This window comes from Phycodurus eques, chromosome 11 (genome assembly GCF_024500275.1).
Source record: "Phycodurus eques isolate BA_2022a chromosome 11, UOR_Pequ_1.1, whole genome shotgun sequence".
In the NCBI taxonomy this organism is placed as follows: Eukaryota; Metazoa; Chordata; class Actinopteri; order Syngnathiformes; family Syngnathidae; genus Phycodurus; species Phycodurus eques.
In genome coordinates, this window is record NC_084535.1 from 17,469,520 (window position 1) to 17,489,780 (window position 20,261).

General features: G+C 44.0%; 1 long non-coding RNA gene across 1 annotated transcript in view; it reads left to right on the forward strand.

Moving 5' to 3' along the window:
• Window positions 1-20,261, forward strand: part of LOC133409581 (uncharacterized) — a 107,592-nt gene that overhangs the window by 44,780 nt on the left and 42,551 nt on the right. The window contains exon 2 of the long non-coding RNA XR_009769429.1: window positions 5,369-5,457. This is a non-coding gene — a long non-coding RNA (uncharacterized LOC133409581). The remainder of the gene's footprint in view (window positions 1-5,368; window positions 5,458-20,261) is intronic.

Below are 20,261 nucleotides of genomic sequence, written 5' to 3' on the forward strand. Positions count from 1 at the left end.
TGATGCCAAGCGGATAGTCTCCTCTCTTCTACGTGTGTAATGTCTGCCTCTCATTCACTGAGGCGGGTGCATGAAGAGCTTTGAGACACCAGCACTGTGCCAGTGATGACATAATAATTTGTTCTCCTCCAATAGCAGAATGTTAAGGAGGGTGACATGACGAAATCACCTCTGCTTGCTAACGTGTCAACGCCCTTTTAATGCGTATGGTGTGAGAGTGTGTGTGCTATTACTTGTTTCATATTGTGAGTGTTTATGTTCCTGTGTTCTGTGTTTGATCGCGGTGCATTTTCCCTAATGTCATTTTCCACTGTAGTGAAGTTAAATGGCCTATAGCTGGGAAATCTGTAGAACTGAAACCATATTCTATGAGGTGGAATGTTAAATAAAAGTGCTGGCCTGTTTAATGTCAGATTTTCAGATTTTTACGTTAGCAGGAAAAATAAATACTGTATATCTGTCCTTTAGATGGCACCTTTAGTCATGAAATATTATATCGCTATTATTGTAGGGCCTTGTTGACCACATCTTGCCTTAACCTACAGTTGGCACTGATGTTGATTACTTGTATTTTATGTACCGTCGGTTTTAAACCTACTTTGGCCAATGTTAACCCACAAACCCAATTTATATTTCAGCACTGCGTGCAGATAAAGACAAGGGTCTTTGTGTCGGTGACAGATGGAATGTAACCAGGGATTAGCTGGGCTTCAAATGCCCTAATACAGTTCAGTAATGACCCTCTATGATTGCAGTTTGTTTGAGACTCTCATTACAAAACAGTTATGTACTCTCTTGAATCATCATGAGCCACGGAGACCAGTCTAGACTCATGGCTCATGTACGGAAAGCCAAAACAGGCATCACACCTACAACTTCTCCCTGCGCAATCAGGGTTCGTCTCTGCGGTGTCCATGGTGGTTAACGTTAAGTTAAATCTCCTCCTCCCTACACATCATTTAATTATTGGAGGGCGAGACATCATGGTAGGAGAATAGTGATGGAGGGAAAGACAGGATGGGGCATGAGGAGAGGTTTTCCCACCCTTTTCTTAAATTGCATCTTCAGCCGAATTCTCCTGTCCTCACTCTGCAGTCTCAAACAGAAGAGGGCTTCAAGGAGAGGCTGCTCCAAGTCAGACAGGGCTGAAAGAAGCGTATTGTGAGGTCACATTCTTTGCAAATGTAAGCAGGAGCCAAGTCAGTAGCTACTGGAATTACCCCCATGAATCATGCCCATTGTGATGTCTACCCAGGATGAGAACATTGAAAGGAATTAGGTATGGCAGAGCCTTATCAGTTTCCCATTCGGACCCCAGCGTCCACTGAAGCCTGGACCTTCAGCGGCCTTGCTCATGTAGAGCCTGAATGTGGAAATCCTCCATAGCCATGTGTTGTTACTTAAGGGTGTGATGCAGCCAAGTTACTGCGCACTTTTCCATCCACGCCCGTCCTCCTGTCTGTGCACTTCCTTCCCTCCCATTTACCCGAGATCTTTGTGGTAGGTCTCGGAGTTCAAGCAATATTAGGTTGCACCTTTTAGAACATTTCAGACTGTGTGGTGAAAATTAACAAATGGAAAAATAAGCAGATATAGCATTTTGCTTATGGCTTTTTTACATTTCACGCAAGCTTGTCGAATAGGATGAACAGACGTTTATGCATTTATGGTGTTTATTTTTCAGGTACACCATGTTGTTTATGGTAAAACAGCTCTTTGAAGTTTAAATCGTATCTCTGTCATACACTGACAAGTTGTCAATGAGAAACAATATATGCACAGCATCGCCGTTACTGATATTTGACCTCTGCTTTTCATTTAAAGTTATTCCAACATCTGAATTTCTATTTTCTAGTGTGCTTGTCCTCATTAGAATCGTGAGTAACTGCACTCAGTGACTTGGACAAGAGGCATGTTAGGGCTACACCCTGGACTGGTCGCCAGCCATTCGCAGCACACATACAGTATAGACGAACAACTATTTACACTCCCGTTCACACCAATGGGGAATTGTCAGTCTCAAATTTTGAAAATGTTTTTCAAATGTGAGAGTAATATGAAACCAGGGAGGGCATGCAAACCAGATCAACGGAGATTGGGCGATTGAGTCTCATGACCGTGAGGCTGATGCGCTAACCATGATACCAAAGTGTATACATTCCAAGAAAAAAAACCCGCTGATTTCGCCTTGAGCTGTACAATTTCTTGTCACCGGACTAATCAGCTATGAAACATAGCTGTACATCTGTTACCCTGAAGACCAATGCAAATATCAATACCCGAAAACCTATATGATACATTGGCATGGATTCCTACATGTGGGACTCAGGCAGACTCTTAATTAGGGTTGGGCATCGTTTGAATTTGAGCAATTCCAGTACCGATTCTGGTTCTTCATTTCGATCCAAACGATCCTCGATTCCGATTCTTTTAAAGGGCTGGGTCAAAACAGTTTGCATGTTTTAAATAAAGGGTGTCCAAATTGTGAACATCTATTTTCTCAGCAGCCTGCAGCATAAACTAAAATTAACATTTGACTCGGCGTTCTTTATGACCAGAAACAATATGAAACCCATGAACTAAAAGCCAATGTGTGTGGCAGTTAACCCAATTGATTTAATATTCATTAATTATTGTTTCAGCTAAAATGTAAAAATAGCATTGTTGAAATAGTTATTTGCGACGGTTTATATGTGCGAGTATTAACTTGACTTTCTGCATTTTTATTTTGAAGGGTACGCACCAGAACTCAGCAATTTGGCACGAAAAATAACTTCACCTTCACATGACACTGGTAAAAACGAATTTAAAAAGAATGCAAAAAAAAGAGTAATGGATGGAACCGAATGCTCTGTAAAAATAGTGATTCCTTTACTTACACACCGATGAGACACAAGGTTAGTGTTTGTGCTACTGTGAGAATTTTGTCCCAATTCATTGTGATGTAAAGTTGTTAGTTTGACTTTTGGTAAAGTTTTAGCTCAATATTAAGCTTGTAATGTGACCCTTTCTACTTTCTTCCCAGTATGGAAAAGTAATTTATATTTTATTTTTGTGTCTGTCATTAGCTCACGTTGGTTTGAAGACTAAAATCCATCCATTATCTGAGCCACTTATCCCCACAAGGGTCGCGGGAGCGCTGGAGCCTATCCCAGCTATCATCGGGCAGGAAGCAGGGTACACCTTGAACTGTTTGCCAGCCAATCGCAGGGCACATATAAACAAACAACCATTCACACTCACATTCGCACCTACAGGCAATTTAGAGTCTTCAATCAACATACCATGCATGTTTTTGGCATGTGGGAGGAAACCGGAGAGCCCGGAGAAAACAAAGACTAAAATAAATGCCAAAAACCATACGTGCAAGAAAGAGTGCAACCAACCGTTTAGGTTGTTACCTGCCTCAATGTTGGCATCGACGTATTTTATTGTTTCAATCGCCCAATTTGACTTCACTGTAGTTCCACGAGGAGGCTCGGAATAGGAAGGAGCACGTCAGACTGCTTTTGCACAATATAATCTTAATCCAAGTGTTGCCTTGAGGTGACTGGTGATTTAAAAAAAAATATGTAACTCTTTTGTACCTTGCTGCCGTTGGGCACAAGCACGTCTTCGTGCACATTCTTCTTCGTTGGTTTTCGCCGCTTCTTCGTCGGTTTTCTGCACTTTTTTTGGCGGACTGTAGGGATAGAAACTGGGAACCGAATTTTTTCAATTTGAAAAATTCCTGGAGAACCAGCGTGATAGTCCCGGTTCCAATCGCTTCTTGATTCTCGATGCCCAACCCTACTCAGAATGTACTGTACCTCCTTTTCTGAGGTGCATATTGCAAAAAAATAGCCCTTCTTCAATTGTTGCCTGCATACTAGAGACTCTAGAATACCATAGAAGGCATTGTCTCACACACACAAGCTTCGGGCATTTCAATGTGACTCACCATTCATGTCATCCCCTTAATGGTTTTAAGACTCTCCTCTTTTTGACAGATAGATGAGCATAAAAGAATGAAGTCGGCACATGAGACAGACAGAATTGTGTGGGAAGTGGCACGTCAGCACTTTCTACTTGTCAGTGAGATCAAAAGCTGTGTGAATGCTATGATATGTGTGACGTTGACATCAACGCTAGTCACGAGAGGACAGGGTGTGGGCAAGAGTCATCCACCCTCATCCAGCCCCTCCTCCCTCCCCGCTCAGCCTGGGAAGGGCAGCCTGGGTGCGGCTGGCATGGAGCTGCGAGGGCCCTCATAAGGGCATGACACAAGCACTGACTGCATACATCCGGGGAGTGAAGTCTTTGTCATAACACAGCTCTCCACAAAACAAAATAAACAGCGGAGAGGAAGAAAGGCAAGGGTGGGGAGCGATAAGACCAGGGAGGAAGCCATGGAGAGAATGGCGGTAGATGAGGAATGGGGTGGACGTCGGAGCACAAATCATAACAAAAAGCTCGCCCAAGTTGATTACTATTGAGGAAGCCCCAAGTCCATTAGGCTAAATAACAACCAGGTGCTGCTGTGGCTGTGGTTGCTTTTTTTCAACGGAGGTGTAAACGACCTGCTCCTTTTCATGCTCCAACACGGGAGGCCGGGAAGCAGGCTAGACAAGCGTCACGTCTCCTTGGGCTATTCCTCTCTCATTCTCGCCTCCATCACCTGAGTTCCATCAAGCGTCTTGATCCTCTTTGGAGACATGCTGAATTCATCCTCCCATCTTTGACATCACTCTAAAACACTGACATGGTATGTGTCTTTATGTATGTGTGCGTATGTGGCCGTCTGCTCTCCCAGGGTGAGTCCTTCCTCAGTTAACTGTTACAGTTGCCTTCCCACAACTAAGCCAAGAAAGAGGGGGGTCCCGAGAACATGCTTTCCTCGTGAGTTTAATGAGGAGCAGGGAGAAAGAATGCTTGGCAGAAGAAAAGTGTAGGGCTTTATCAAAAGGGTCACAGAGGATTTATTTGAGAAACCAAAAAGGGAGAGTCAGGAGACTGTGTGGTGGTGGAGACAGCTATACTACCCCCATGTTACCTCTCTTTACCTCCACATGAGAAGCATTTCACCACAGCTGGCTGCTGTCTCAAAGTAATGACTACAAATGAGTGCCAGTAGTCGCAACCAACCCCTTTAGATATTGGTTGCGGACTCATCACACACAGTCAGGCTACAAAAGATGCCTTGAAATGCTTTTCTCTGAGCAATGGAGTCCAACTAACTGGATGTGAGTGATCTAGATCAGGGACCCCGAACAAGTGAGACATTTCCAAGGACCCATCATACTCCTTACACCAATTAAAACAACCACCATGTACTGTATGCCCCTAGATGCCATAAAATGTAAGATTGAGATTGCAAATTATTTTGCAGACTCCCAAGCTACAGCTCGTGGACCCCAGAAGTGCACACCAATAGCAACATACAGAACAGCAGTCACAAGCAAAGAAGACATCTGTCTGGTAAGGAAAATGTTTTTGAGAAAAACCAGACAAAATTGAGAATTCCTTTTGTCTGCCAAGCATACATTTGTAATCAGTGTAGTCATGTGACACCGGAGCTAAGATATGAAAGATATAGGTGCATATAACCATGTAGTAAGATTTTCATATGGCAACATAGCAGTAACTAAGGCTGGATTTATGCAACATTGTTCCAGTGATCCATGCACCCATTCATTTTCTATGCCGTGTGTCCTAATAATACATGTTTAATCATAACTAAAGTGAACGTTGTATAGAACAGAGGCAAGGATCTGAAATTTGGGGTTACTGGCCGTAACAGTTGAGACACACCCTATTACTGAGAATGAACTAACTTGTAACAACTTTAACAATGGAGTACTTTGCTAAATGTATGTCAGCCCTTAAAGGCCACCATACTCAGGCTAATGCTACGTTTACAGAATGTTCCCAGCTACCACAGCAGCCCTGTTTGCCTTAAACGTAGTACACGGGAGAAATCTGGCCCTTTTTTCCCCTCCATATTCAAATCTTGCTAAGTCTTGCTAAGTCGGCGTCTATTATCAGGCCGTGGGCTGCTCTGTCCCGGAGTCTCAAAGGGGTACTATGGTTTGACCCGAGGTCTACCGCGAATGCCAGTACATTTCCTTCTGACCCGTCACGTTCTGATGGAGTCCCTTACGTTTCGAATGTTCTGATCTAGGTCTAGAAAATAAAAACAAATACATAATAGTCACTACCAGTGGTATTTTACGCCTGTACTTTTCTATGCTTGGATGATAAATCACTGCTTTAACTTTGTCTACAGATGATGGGCATGGTCACACTTGACAAAAAAATTGAAACACTGCTTAGAATGCTAACTAAAGCGAGTACTGTTTTTTCTGCAGTAAGTTCTTATCTTCTCATTCTCGCATTCTTTATTTCTCACTAACCATTTTGAGATTGGTCCTTCTTTGAAATAAAAGTTGCAAAAAAGTTAAAGAAAAAAACTCAAGGACATCCTTTGATGCTTGCCGAACTGAGCCCTTTTGAGTCATGCCTAAAAAAGAAAATCTGAATAGTATGGCTTCAATGTTCAACTTTTAGAGATTCCACTTTACCTTACCTGTCCATTAATATTTACAGGGGAACCTCTAAAGTGAAGTTCTGGGGGGAAAAAAATAGGCCTCAAAAATCAAACACTTCAGCAAATACGTCACCTTTTCGGCTTTGTTTGTGATGCCCCAACGGAAAGTAACCAGTAATGGCCAAGAGGAAAATTATAATGATAACCATAGAAGCGGAAATGATACTGAATGTCAAAGTGTTTTACTGTTCAGTATAATATGAGTGATATACATTTATTTAAATATCACCAGAACAAAGAGTCCTATTTTGTATAGATTAAGAAATAACAGGGCACTTTCACTTTGCCCTGCATATTGACTTTCACCTCTTTACAGAAGAATATCGATCCATCATATTTCATATTTACTCTTTATTTTGAGCACATCCCAAAACCCGGTACTCAGTGCAGGATTGTGAGGAGGCGCTTAATCTTTGCACCCTTTGTTGTCCTCATAGCTTCTGTATCACTTTGTGCAAGTCAAAACAAGAATTTCAGTCCAGTAATGATCCTAAGAGCCTTCTCTCCTTTTCTTTGCTGAATATTTGCACTCTAAGGTGCACCTTTGTGTGTCCCTCATTTGCTCCTTTCGCTTCGCCTCTGGTTCGCCCCAACATGAAATACAAATTGCAGTGAACTGGTTCTTGTGTCATCTTTTGTCAACTCCTAGCAAGGATGCATGTAAAACATCCACTCAGCAGCCACACAAACCGTTACAGGAAGCTGCATTGGGGATAAACCAGAGGGAAAAGCCACTCATCTTTGAGATGACCATTCGATGTGGTTTGCTGACATGCTATGGGTCTGCGTGGTGTGACGCACCTTCATCTAAAAGCATCTTGAGGATTTTAGTCATAAAACACAGTGACAAGAGAACAAAGCCAAAGCTCTAATCCTGAAGTTGTATAATGACTGGTTGTGTGTCATCTATAGAGACAGATCCCGTTTATGTTTGCAGTGCTTAGGTCTGTGATCCTCATGCTCTATACTGCTTGCTGCCTTGCAGAGTACAATGTCTTGCATTGGGCGCAAGGGGAAGAGGCTCTGGAATCTTTCCAGCTTCATTATCAGTACCACGCAGGCGTTCCAATGAGGGTGTATCCAGATTTATGTGCACAGTGACTGAAGTAGAGCATGGGTGGAGAACTCGCAGGTGAAAGTAAACAAGGTGTGTGCCTGTATTTTGAGTCTGTACCTGCCATTGATTAAACATTGTAAGTTTGTATTTTTGGAGGCCTTCACAATGAAGACATTTCAACCAAAATAAATATTAGTGGTTCATTTGGGAGCTGGGTTGTACTTGTGGTTAGAGCGTCTGCCTCACAGTTCTGAGGACCGGGGTTCAATCCCCGGCCCCGCCTTTGTGGAGTTTGCATGTTCTCCCCGTGCTTGCGTGGGTTTTCTCCGGGCACTCCGGTTTCCTCTCACGTCCCAAAAACATGCATGGTAGGTTAATTGACAAATCTAAATTCCCCGTAGGTGTGAATGTGAGTTTAAATGGTTGTTTGTTTGTTTGTGCCCTGCAATTGGCTGGCACCCAGTTCAGGGTGTACCCCGCCTCCTGTCCGATGATAGCTGGGATAGGATCCGGCACGCCGGCGACCGTTGTGATGATAAGCGGCTCAGAAAATGGATGGATGGATGGATTTGGGAGCTGCAGTGACAAAAAAGAATGAAACAAGTATTTGGCACGATAAAGCAAAACAATAAAGCAATAAATCAGAGTCAAAGTTCAGAAAGAATGAAAAACAATTTTGGGAGATTTAAAAGGAGTATTTTTCTTTGTTTTTGAGTAGTTTGAAGATATGCACCTATTTAAATAATTAAAAAAAAATAATTAAAGTACCGTATATTTGCAAATAATATACAGCACGGTATATGAGCTGTATCAGACAAAAGATCTGTGTTTACAAAGATAATATTTCAATTTTGATTGACTCGACAGTATGTTAATTATTGTGGGAGTAAATTGCTGTGGTATGGAACTGCTCTGTAACTTACTGAGATGAGCGTCCAAAAGGTGACAAAATCTTCTCAGAGGACTATGTGCAGTTAATTGTCTTTTCAATTGTTAACTCAAAAGTGTCACTCCAGGTACAGTATGGGACTGTAACAAAATGTTAAACACACTTATGGATAGACATTTCCATTACAATCCTTGGATTACAACATCATACTTTTTCTTCCGTTCAATTCATACACTTTTAACGAGCAGTTAATGAATTTAATTAAAGACAGGATAGGCAATTTTTTCAACAGGTTAGCAAGGTTTCCATCTAGCATTATTTCAGTCGCCGCCCAACGCTCCCGCCCCCGCTCCTGCTCCCGCCCAGCCACCTCACGTCTGCACACGTCGCGCTCTGCTGGCCGCCTCAGAGTGCTCCTTGATCGGCCAATTTACCCGACAACTTGGTGAGAACAGTGACGTGACGTACGCGGTGGTTTTTCCAAGCTCATGCAGCCATGCATCCATCTGCATATAGGACACCAGCCACCGATTATCCTTGATTTGAAATAGAGAGTTGTCCAATTCCTTCTTTTTAACTTTTGTTGCGAACCTGAGTTAGCAACACCTACAGTGCAGTACCTACAGTATAGGTTCCTTTAGCGTGAGCCTGCAAGTGTGTTCCTGCAAAGTGCGCGTGAGCAAATGATTGGCATCTCTTCAGTCACGCCTCTTGTCTCTATACCCGCTAATTGGCTAGTTCCCCTCACACCGAAGTCTGTTTTAAAATAATAATTAAAATTAAATTTGAGGCATTAGATTGGCCCATGATTTTTCAAAAGCTCATTTTAATAGTATTCTGCTGTCAGGTCAAATAGGTTTTCTGGGGGGCTAAACTGCAAAGTCCAGCTTTAAGAATATTAACACCAGTTTCAATAAAAAGGCATTTTCAAAAGGCAGTCAACAAGTCTCATACTATTCAGTGTATTACTGATGCAATAAATGAATAGCCCTCATTTTAGGGATAGGCTGCTCGGTTGATTCTATGCACTATTGGCTGTCCATGCCCTTTTCCTGCCCTGTACTGCTGCAGTACAGTGCACTTGTATTAACCAACCTAATTATATTTTATTATACTTAATTTCCACTGTAAAACACCCATTTTCCATGGCAATGGACGAGAGAGAGCCCCATTTGTTTGTTAGCTCCTCGGTGGTTTTTCTGCCTGGGTTTGAGCTCATGTTCGGTGGATTTGATGAGCGAACAGCAAATGTTACTGTGTTTTGGATCAAGCCCATGTTCTGACCCAATTCTCCAGGCTACAGTTCATTCAAATCACATGGTAAAAAGATCATACTGTAACTGATGTGGCAAAGCCATTGGAGACCAAAATGAATTTAAAATAATAATAATAATAATAAGTATGCATTATTTCTGTATTCAGTGGGTGCAGCTCTTTTACTTTCCAAAATGCTTAATTCCCCAGCCTAGAGCACATGACTGTGATAGGCACTGGAATGCACCCGTGCATGAGTACCACATAACCCATAATCAAAGCCATGTGTTCCATGATGCACTGTATATGTGGAAGAAAATGCAAGACGACAATTCAAGCTATTCGATTAAGACCCCACACCAGTGTCCTCTCTGTGCTCAGCCCTTGAGAATTAAACCACAAGTAACCGACCAACATATTCACGGGCTTATTTACACTGTATATTACAGTCACAGACGCATCATCGGGTTTAACTACTCCAAAGGAATAAAACCTCATTAGCTGGCAGTTTCATGGCGCACTGAAACAAAAAAAGTCCTATGTTGTCACTTTGATCTTGGCACAACACCTGCATCAGACATCTCAGAGAAATCCTTCAAAAGCCGTGTTTGTTTGGTTGCCACGGGGACTTGGGTTCTCATCATCCTGCTATCTAGTCTTTGATATTGTCCTGGAAGAGGCCACGCTGAAGTTCCTAAGCATGAGGAAATGCCAAAAGACATAATAGTCATTAAATGATTAAACCAAGAACATGGGCACTGAGTCATTTTATGTGTACGTTTTCCACTGCTGCGACTTAGGAGGCACCTGTGTTCCATCAGGATGCCATTAGAGTCTAAAATGATCAGGATCCTGCTCAAACATCCTGCGTCTATCGTGCATGTGTGTGTTACTAGGCTATGTTTTGTTTTAATCAGTTTGCCTGTAATCATGATGGGACAAGAAATGCGGGTAAAACAACTTCCTGTTTCTCATTCTCTGTCTTGACCTCCCTGCCCCCCTCCATGGCCCGAGTCATAGCTGGGTAGCGGCCGTGCATGTGTGAAGATGAGGGGAAATGAGCTCACTGGTGGGCCCTCTTGGGACCAAATCACTGTCTGTTAATTAACCACAGAATGGCCCCTTCCCAGGAGCACTCAGCACATAGTCACACTTGAACTGATAGGTCTATTATACAACTTTGTAAAGTTTTGCATACCGACAGCAATGTAGCCAAAAGGATTATTGTTTAGAAGAGTCTGCAAAAAAAAAAAGCCAGTAGTTGGTGATATAACTTAGTAAAAAAAAACAGTATATAATATCATCAGGACAAAGATCTGTCATTTTATTTTCTTGCAGGCGACGACCAGACTACAGGGAACGGCTAAGTGGTCTTGGGATGCTCAAATTAGTATTAGCTAACAGCATTATCAGTGTTAGCTTCTATTAACGCCCACATTCACACACTAGCCTATATAATTGTATTCATCTGTATGTAGTGTAAGTGACATAATGTTCCTAACTTTAATTGAACATCCTATTGTATCCACGACTTTCTAACTTATTTGAGTTCTAACCTGGATGTGATGGCTGTACTCGCACCAGGTTGCTGCCGTTTCTTGCACGATGTGTTCCATGTGGATAGGTAGAGCCAAATTACATTTCTCTGGAGTCTGGTTGAATAATCTCCAAGATGCTTTCCTTGGATATAGAAAGGAAGTGAGGATGACGATTTGCAACAATCTGCTTTGATTTGCGGAAATGGAGACTACCAGCTTGTCTTGGCCGACTGCAACGTCTCAACCGGCAAAGCGGTCCTCTCTGGGACTCAAAGCAAAATGGCTGAAGACCAGCCAAGCCCACCCACACCTGGCAATCCAGTTTTATGTCCAATAAAAAGGCAGACATAGGGAGAACATGGATTAGAAGAGTCAGGACCTACCACCACTGTCTTGAGTGTGAGGGGTACTGCGCAATCAAAGGCATTCAGGTTTAAATGACGAGCTAAATACTGATTAAAAGGTACTATACAGTAGGACAATTCATCTAAATGTCAGTAAATGTGGTCAAGACAATTTAATTATCTCTGGGGTGGGAAAATGACCAAATGCACAGCAAGAATAACAACTATCTTCAATTTTAGCCTAAGGGGAACATGTGTTTACTGTTACAGGGAAGGATCACTCTGCTCCTGTGTTCCTCATTGCTGTTCGTCTTGATCGCTAAATTAACAGGCATGTCGAAGCAGACGGTGATAAAATACTCCTAAGTGCAATGCAAACTTTTTAAATCAAATGTACTCTTACTGCTCACAGTTGTAGGAACAGCAATAAGAGCCCATTTCCTAATTTAAATCACATTGCTAATTCTTGATAGTCTACTCTTGGAGCAGACACTTTTGTTTGTGGTGAGTCACACTTCTGAAGCAAAGTAAGACAATTGATCCCAGTGTTAGGAACAAACATAACATAACATCACAACTTTGTATTTGTTTTTTGATGTTTTTGCTTCTCACAGGGGGATTTAAAATTTTAATTTGGCCAGTAAGATCAATAATACCTTGTATTATATGACATTCGGTATTTGTAATCAATGCTGGTAATACATTGGGCCTGTTTATTTGTCAAACTTTAAGGCAGTATGCTCATTTATCTGAACAATAACCCCATTCATTTTAAATTACATTTGACATAGCAATATGCGTTCATTTGCAGCACTCTTGCATGATTCTTGTTTTATGTCATACCAAGACACCTAAAGATTATGAATGCTCTCTTGCTAGAGACAAATGAGGAAGCTGGGTTCGACGGTCAGATGTTTCTGTGTTTTTTGTTTTTTTTTTTGGGTGGGGAGTGGCGTTGTTTGTTTGTTTTCAGTGCTCTTGCAGCATTTGTGCATATTTTAGTCAACACACATCTTCTACTTTACTGGCTTTTTTGCAATGCTAATCAGTGAACGCGTCACATAAACAACACACTGTTGTAAATCCAAAAATCACCAATAAATATTCCTCTATGAAGCATCCAGAATTCTATCTTTGCAGTCATCATCTCTTCACACAACAAACACATTATAGAGCTATGTGACAACCTCTGACGGGAAGCACATAAAAGCTTCGCATCACGGTATGTGTCATCTGTTAAAGCGGTTGGCCTGGCACAATGTTGATGTAATATGGCAGTCATTATCTACCCGCAGCCCCCGCCAAGGGAGGAATACCCTCAAATGTCATGTCTGATCAGCTTTGTTGAAAACCACACTGTCGACAAAAGCAAATTTGTCACATTTGCTGCATGTACCGCCACATCGACTCCACAAACATTAATTGCCGCTTTTTATTGGCCCTTAGTAAGAGAGTAATGAAATGAATTGTTCTGCAATCCCAGTAATCATGGCTGTGAAAGAACTTCCACTAGCATGAAGAGATATCATTTGCCAAGACAAATGTATGCAATAGAATTTGTCAAGCCAGATACTGGGAGTGTAACATGTCTAAATCCTGATCCCAAGTCTGCGTCATAAAGAATATATGACATACTTACGGTACTATAAAATGTCATCACAGAGATGCCGTAATCTTTCTTTTTGACTCACATTGATCATTGGAGTGCAGATGGCTTCCTTTCATGTGTGCAGCTGTCAAAACACCAGCAACCTCAAACATGTGCTCTATTCTCTTTAAAACTACATGACCAGATTTTTACAGGTTTCTAGCAGCAGAACACAAGTTGAACATGAGTTTTATTTTCAAAACTGGGCTTTCTTCTTGCTAGCAAATAGTTGCATTATCGAACATCCTCTGTACAGTTGATCCAGGTTGTGTTTCTCATCCTGTTGATGTCTTTGTTTACTGCTATTTTTGATGTTGTCTTCTAACAAGCAGTATAGTGTGACTATATGGAGATTTTTTTTAACCTTGCTCTGTTGTGAGTCTAAACGAAGCACATGTGTCTTGGCAGTGACAGAGCTACTGTCCCAAAGATGTGCACTAAATCCAGTGTTTGGCTACATTTGGGATTTACAATATTACGAAAGAAGACAACTTGGACAAGACTTTCCAAGGCAATTTATTAAATATGCTATATTGCTATAAAGCACACTGCCAGCACAAATAACTGGTGGTGGCTAAATTAGCCCCGGGTGGCTTTGCCAAAGTGCCATTCCTTTCCAGTCTGTGTGTACAGTCAGGTCCATAAATAAATTCAAATCCGATTGAGCATGCATTTCAATTGCAGAAGACAAAACTGAAAGGAAAATGTCCCAAGAACAAGCAACAATTGTAGAAAGTTGCAGTAGAGACCTGGCAGAGCATCACCAGGGATGAAATCCAGCATCTGCTGATTTCTGTGTTTCAGACTTCAGGCTGTAATTGACTGGAAATGACTTGCAACCAAGTATTAAAAAGTAAAAAATGGATTTATGATAGTTAATTTGTCCCATTATTTTTGGTGCCTGAAAAAGTCAGAGGCATATATACAAACGTTTCCTTTTCCTATGCCATTCACCTGATTTGGATCTAAATACTCACATTAGAGCTGTAAGTCTGCAGTTAAAGCACATCTTGTTCGTTTCATTTCAAATGCACTGTGGTGGTGTTTAGAGTCAAAACGATGAGAATTGTGTCGATGTCCCAATGTTTATGGACCTGACTGTACATTAATTGCAATGTATATCTTTGTTCATCTGTCAATGCCGGCAACATATAGGAGAGGCACAACAATTAAATGGGCTTCCATTATATGACAATAGGTATAATAAACCTGTGTATCCACCTGTTGCCATTCAAACAACAGAAAAAGTCACAGATTTCTGTGAGGATATTATGTTTGTGATCAATTAAACAGGCCCATATTCAGTTTGTGAGATGTTAACAGCTTGTGAGATGTTTACAGCTGACTTATAATTACTGCAAAAAAAAAAGTGGAATGCTTACATATGTGTCTGCATCCTGTAAGTATGTGAAAATATGGCTAATCCCTACTATCCAGCGGGCAGGGATGGGAGCACTCAGACACATCCGGAACATACCTTTTGTGTGGTGATGGGGCAAGAGATTGGACTTCTGAGGCCGCAAAACACAAATGAGGTGCACTTATGAATTAATGCAAATTGCAGCCATATGAGGCAGATGACAGACAAATAAAGAGAGAGAAAATAGATGTTGACTGCAAGGTCCACTGTAATTAGAAGCAGGGGCCATGTTGAAAATACCTCACTGAATTGATTAGATTGGTTTTGTCTGCAATGTAACAAATCCATTATGTAGATGTACATGGCATACACAATCCGTTTCTATTATGCAGCTATACAAATGCAGTACAGCAAAAGACCTAACATTTTGGGGGGTGTCTTTGAAGCAGGTTAATGGGCTATAAATATAAGCCATTTGAAATTATTACACTATACTGTATATTGGTTTTGGCCCAAAAGTGTTTTAGTGCAGCTCTTCAGCAGCATGTCAAGCATGTTTCTGAAGTATGTTCCAGCAGGATTTTCAGAGTTTGTACAGACACAGTCAGCTCAGGACTTGAAAATAGACCAGTTTGAACGACAAATAGGGCTTTAGTTTTTTTCTGATTTCCTACAAAATTCACATGAGAGAACACTGTCAGTTAGAACAAAACATGACGCAATTAGTCCTATAACGGATTGTCTCACAAAGGCAGTGAAAGGGGGAAGGAGAGCTTTGCTTTGTTTTGCCTTCAAAATAAAAAAATAAACCAAACCACTTCTAAGGGCCCGCTCCCATTTGTACATACAGCTAAGCTTTCAGTCTGCTTTTAATATTGTACCAGAGCAGCTGGCAAGCTACATCGCACACCTGGGTAAACAAATACTGTAGCTCTGGTCCTGTTCACTCTGGCTCTCAATGTGCAATAGCTAAACATTGTCTTTAATCTTTATCCTGTTCTGTTTCACAAGACTCATGTAAAACCACAGATCAGTCACATGTTCACTGGCACTGTCCTCTCACACGTACTGCCATGTATTTTGTATTACCTCAAGAGGCTGACAGGGCGCCACTGCTCCTCCGGACTGGAATGGCCCTCAAGCAGAACTTGTTTGATTCGGTTCCGATGATGTCAGCCTCTGCTTTTTGCCACCCCTTCACGATTCTGCCTTTCCCATCCCCCCATGTACAGTATGCCAACCCAGCCAGTAGATTAATACAGGGCTCCCAAACACATACTTTTCAACACGCTGAGGCTGCCAAGAGCAGGAAATAGTCTATTAATGTCCCACCTGAAGAACATTTACATAGTGTAAGCTGCCCTCACCCACGCCTACATCACAATGGTTCACCAGCTTATTTCACATTGGAAACGGCTACTCTCGTGCGCTGACCTTCACTCTACTTGTTGGTGACTTAACCCCTTGCCTAAAAAAAAAAAAAGAGGTTAGAAAGGTTAGAACGGCCTTGTTCAGTATGGAGCAAAGGTCGGGCTGAGCCATTGGGTCTGAGGGACTGTAACATAACTTTGTTTTCAAGTGAAATCAGGTTAAAAAATATTATACTGGCATGCTTATTACAGCCTTTCAGTCATTTTTTTCCAGTACTTGTGAATGGAAGGGTTGTCAAAATTATTCACACTCTGTACTTAAAGGGTTTGAATTTAAAAAATAATAATAAAATAAAAAACACTTTTTGTCATATTTGCTAAAACTGTCAGTATGAATCTGACAGTAGTACATGAGTAAAATGATCTGTGAAAAAAAGTTAGGTCTCTCTGTCCTCACCTTGTACCTCTAATATAATTTTTAACACACCACTGCACCTATGGAAAATCAACCAATCAGAAACCGAAGGCATGACCGACGAGGTGTCAATCATTTGTGGTGCACTTGCGCGCACACTCAAAGTGCAGTTTTGTCACAGGGGCACACCCCCACACCCTCTCAGTGACCTGTTACCTTGGGCTTCAGGACCTTTGGTGAAACTTTGGCGTAATATACAACTTGTACACACACGCAGGTTAATCCAAAAAAAAATTTTTTTTTAAATGCCCATCCCTCATTTGCTAACAACTGGGCAACAGAATCAGAGCAAGGGACTAGTATACTTGTCTAAAGAAGACTGTAGTAAAAGTAGAAATACTGATTTGACTCATTTTCTTAAGTAAAAGCAAAAATGTACAGACCCTGAAATGTATCTAAGTACAAGAGTAAAAATGAATTTTATTGTCAAATAAACTTGACCAGAATGTCCTCGAAGCCGTCCGGAAGTCTTTCTCCATGGCCTCACCGAACTCCTCCCATACCCGAGTTTTTGCTTCAGCGACCACCAGAGCTGCATTCCGCTTGGCCACCCGGTACCCATCAGCTGCCTCAGGAGTCCTACAGGCCAAAAAGGCACAATAGGACTCCTTCTTCAACTTGACGGCATCCCTCACCGTTGGTGTCTACCAACGGGTTCGGGGATTGCCGCCACGACAGGCACCGACCACCTTACGGCCACAGCTCCGGTCGGCCGCCTCAGCAACGGAGGCGTGGAACATGGTCCACTCGGACTCGATGTCCCCAGCCTCCCCCGGAACATGAGCAAAGTTCTGTCGGAGGTGGGAGTTGAAACTCCTTCTGACAGGGGATTCTGCCAGACGTTCCCAGCAGACCCTCACAATACGTTTGGGCTTGCCACGTCGGACCGGCATCTTCCCCCACCATCGGAGCCAACTCACCACCAGGTGGTGATCAGTTGACAGCTCCGCCCCTCTCTTCACCCGAGTGTCCAAGACATGTGGCCGCAAGTCCGATGACACGACCACAAGGTCGATCATCGAACTGCGACCTAGGGTGTCCTGGTGCCAAGTGCACATGTGGACACCCTTATGCTTGAACAAGGTGTTCGTTATGGACAATCCATGATGAGCACAGAAGTCCAATAACAGAACACTGCGTGGGTTCTGATCGGGGGGGCCGTTCCTCCCAATCACGCCCTTCCAGGTCTCACTGTCATTGCCCACGTGAGCATTGAAGTCCCCCAACAGAACAATGGAGTGAACCCAAAAAGGATGGGTACTCCAAGGACTCCAAAAAGGGTGGGTACTCTGAACTGCTGTTTGGTGCATAGGCACAAACAACAGTCAGGACCCGTCCCCCCACCCGAAGGCGGAGGGAGGCTACCCTCTCGTCCACCGGGGTGAACCCCAACGTACAGGTGCCGAGCCGGGGGGCAATAAGTATACCCACACCTGCTCGGCGCCTCTCACCGTGGGCAACTCCAGAGTGGAAGAGAGTCCAACCCCTCTCGAGAGGACTGGTACCAGAGCCCAAGCTGTGTGTGGAGGCGAGTCCGACTATATCTAGTCGGAACTTCTCGACCTCACACACCAGCTCGGGCTCCTTCCCTGCCAGAGAGGTGACATTCCACGTCCCTAGAGCCAGCTTCTGTAGCCGGGGATCGGATCGCCAAGGTCCCCGCCTTCGGCCACCGCCCAGCTCACACTGCACCCGACCCCTATGGCCCCTCCCACAGGTGGTGAGCCCATGGGAAGGGGGACCCACGTTACCCTTTCGGGCTGTGCCCGGCCGGGCCCCATGGGTGCAGGCCCGGCCACCAGGCACTCGCCTTCGAGCCCCACCACCAGGCCTGGCTCCAGTGGGGTGGGCCCCGGTGACCCGCGTCCTGGCAAGGGAAAACGAAGTCCATTGGTTGTCGTCATCATTAGGGGTCTTTTGAACTTGAACTCCTCCACTTGGGGCAGGATCTCATCCCCGACCCGGAGAGGGCATGCCACCCTTTTCCGACTGAGGACCATGGTCTCAGATTTGGAGGTGCTGATTCTCATCCCAGCCGCTTCACACTCTGCTGCGAACTGCTCCAGTGAGAGTTGGAGCTCACGGCTTGATGAAGCCAACAGAACCACATCATCAGCAAAAAGCAGAGATGCAATACTGAGGCCACGAAACCGGACCCCCTCTTCGCCTTGGCTGCGCCTAGAAATTCTGTCCATAAAAGTTATGAATAGAATCGGCGACAAAGGGCAGCCTTGGCGGAGTCCAACCCTCACCGGGAACGAGTCCGACTTACTGCCGGATATGTGGACCAAACTCTGACTCCGGTCGTACAGGGACCGAACAGCCCGTATCAGGGGGTTCGGTACCCCATACTCCTGAAGCACCCTCCACAGGACTCCCCGAGGGACACGGTCGAACGCCTTCTCCAAGTCCACAAAACACATGTAGACTGGTTGGGCGAACTCCCATGCACCCTCGAGGATCCTGACGAGGGTGTAGAGCTGGTCCACTGTTCCACGGCCAGGACGAAAACCACACTGCTCCTCCTGAATCTGAGATTAGACTTCCCGACGGACCCTACTCTCCAGCACCCCTGAATAGACCTCACCAGGGAGGCTGAGCAGTGTGATCCCCCTGTAGTTGGAACACACCCTCCGGTCCCCCTTCTTAAAAAGGGGGACCACCACCCCAGTCTGCCAATCCAGAGGCACTGTCCCCGATGTCCACGCGATGTTGCAGAGGCGTGTCGACCAGGACAGCCCCACAACATCCAGAGCCCTTAGGAACTCCGGGCGAATCTCATCCACCCCCGGGGCCCTGCCACCGAGGAGCTTTTTAACTACCTCGGTGACGTCAAACCCAGAGATAGGAGAGCCCACCTCAGAGAACCCACACTCTGCTTCCTCATGGGAAGGCGTGTCGGTGGAATTGAGGAAGTCTTCGAAGTATTCTCCCCACCGACTCACAACGTCCCGGATACAAGCGGCCGAAATGAGTTTCCTCCGCAGGGTGTCCGGGCTCTCCCTTAGAGATAGGGTGAGAAGCTCGGTCATCCAGGAGGATCTCAGAGTAGAGCCGCTGCTCCTCCGCATTGAGAGGAGCCAGATGAGGTGGCTGGGGCATCTGATTCGGATGCCTCCCGGACGCCTCCCTGGTGAAGTGTTCCGGGCACGTCCCACCGGGAGGAGACCCCGGGGACGACCCAGGACACGCTGGAGGGACTACGTCCTTCGGCTGGCCTGGGAACGCCTCGGGATCCCTCCGGAAGAGCTGGATGAAGTGGCTGGGGAGAGGGAAGTCTGGGCGTCCCTGCTAAAGCTACTGCCCCCGCGACCCGACCCGGATAAGCGGTAGAAAATTGATGGATGGATGGAAATATATATGACACCTATTTGATGGATGAGAATTTTTGAATGCCAGAAGTTTGTGTTTTTTAGGCTTGCACAAGAGACAATACATTCACCATGAATCATTCTTCGAGCAGACAACATCAAACAATTCTCTTAAATACGGCCGTGGATGGGGAATAGCTTCTCGGAATCTGTTGCATCATTGTCGTTAATGCTCCCTGGTCCATCTGCCTCTACGTTGCTGCTGTCCCTGTTTTTTACGCATTATAGTAAGTCCACAAGATCTCAACCACTCAAGATTTCAACCACGCTTGACTTTACCTATCTCTATTTCTCTATTTAACATTATGTCATCATCCATGGTGGTTGAAGCAAAAATTACGAGCCTATTTGGACAAAGGAGTCGAAAGT